This window comes from Microcebus murinus, chromosome 1, assembly GCF_040939455.1.
Source record: "Microcebus murinus isolate Inina chromosome 1, M.murinus_Inina_mat1.0, whole genome shotgun sequence".
Lineage (NCBI taxonomy): Eukaryota > Metazoa > Chordata > Mammalia > Primates > Cheirogaleidae > Microcebus > Microcebus murinus.
This window is the reverse complement of record NC_134104.1, coordinates 105,901,913-105,903,878: the sequence shown is the minus strand read 5'-3', so window position 1 is coordinate 105,903,878 and position 1,966 is coordinate 105,901,913. Positions and strand designations below refer to the sequence as shown.

At 34.4% G+C, this 1,966-nt stretch overlaps 1 pseudogene; it reads right to left on the bottom strand.

Moving 5' to 3' along the window:
- Window positions 1-1,297: 1,297 nt before the first annotated feature.
- Window positions 1,298-1,701, bottom strand: LOC105876680 (small ribosomal subunit protein eS24 pseudogene; annotated as a pseudogene).
- Window positions 1,702-1,966: the final 265 nt, after the last annotated feature.

Here is a 1,966-nt window from a genome sequence, read left to right as displayed (position 1 = left end):
TTGAATAATCCCTTAGCAAGTAATTTTTGGCAGTACTATATTTAGGTATTACTTAGTAATTCTACTCAGAAAAAAGTTGGTACATTTTTAGGGATAACGGTTTAAGTCTCTATAACAGTTGTCATTTTCAAAAACAATTCTATTTTTGGTTTTCTGATCTTTTCTCTTTGTGATTAATTTAAATTCTTAATTATACCTGTATGTTATAGTTTTCTATAATTTGGATTATTAACCAGAGTTACCATGTATTCATATTTTCAACAAATATTTGTTGGACATGAACTTTATTTTATAGCAGAATATCAGTACATTTTATATCAGAATGTACTTTACATCTCTTATTTGCAAAGTAAACTTATTCCTATGTAATCTACATCACACATGTTTTTAGGTGAGAATTCTATTACCATAAAATGAATTATTTTAAAGTGTACAATTCAGTGTTTTTTTAAAATATATTCACAGGATTGTACAACAATTACTAATATGTGATTCCGGAATATTATCACCCTAAAAAAAAATATGAATTCACTAGAAGTCATTCCTTAATCCCTGATTCCTCTAGTTACTATCAATCAATAATCTATTTTATTTCTTTAATAATTTATCTATTCTAGACATTTCATATAAATCCAGTCACACAACATGTAGCATTTTGTGTCTGGCTTCTTTCACTTGGCATAGTGTTTTAAAGGTCATCCATGTTGCAGTATGCATCAGCACTTCATTCCTTTTTATGGTTGAATAATATTCCTATGTGTGGACATACCACATTTATCAGTTTTGGACATTTGAGTTGTTTCCTTTTTTGGCTGTTGTGAATAATGTTGCTATAAACATTATGTATAAATTTTTATGTGAACATATGTTTTCAATCTCTTGGGTATGTACTTAGGTGTGAAATTGCTGAGCCATATGGTAACTCCATGTTTAGTATGATTACAATATTTGAGGAACTGCCTATTTACCAAGTCAGCTGTGGCATTTTACATTCCCACTACCAATAGATGAGGGTTCCCATTTTTCTGCGTCCTCTCCAATTCTTGATACTGTTTATCTTTTTTATTACAGTCATCCCAGTGTGCATGAAGTAGTATCTCATTATGGTTTGGACTTGAATTTCCCTCATGGCTAATCATGATGAGCATCTTTTCATTTGTTTATTGAACATTTATAGATCTTTGGAGAAAGGTCTGTTCAATTTGGGCCATTTTTTCACATAAAAGTTTTTAGCTTATTAGTCTTCTTGTGAAAAACCTAAACAATAGCTTCAGAAAATGAATGTCAGACAGAATCTTTATTCCTTTAGCTTTTTGCCAGCACCAACATTGACTTTTGCAGTCCCCCTGATCTTTTTCATTCTGTTCTTGTGTTCCTTTCACTGCTTTCTTAAAATCTTTTTTTTCTCGTATAGGCCATGTCTTGCAAGTCTATATTTGGATTCATTTTTCTTTGCATAATCCAAAGAATTGTAAATCATGCCAAAGCCAGCTGTTTTGCCACCACCAAAGTGAGTTTTGAATCTAAATACAGAGAAGACATCTGGTGTGGTCTTGTACATTTCAGCTGAATTTTTTCTGAATTTCTGTCTTTGGTCCTGTTGCCTTCCTCGGGGTGAAGGACATTGATGACCATTTGTTTTCTCTGAAGTAGGCAGTTGGTCATTAACTTTCCAGTCCAGATAGTTACTGTGTCGTTCATGATTGTTAGAGGCAAAGACCCTCAAAGACCCTCAACTCCCCTATGACTCGTCCTACACACGGACTTCGCCCTGGAAAATTCCAGCTATAGCTCTGAGAAGAATGCAGTCCATGACGTGCTGACCACGGGATGCTCCAGGGTATGCTGACTGCAATTGTTCCCGACCACCTGCCAGGTTAGAGATGAGTAACCAGTCAAAAACAGGATACTGATAAGACGCTGATTGGGGCTAATTAACCCAGACCCAAGCCTCATCGTCAACACT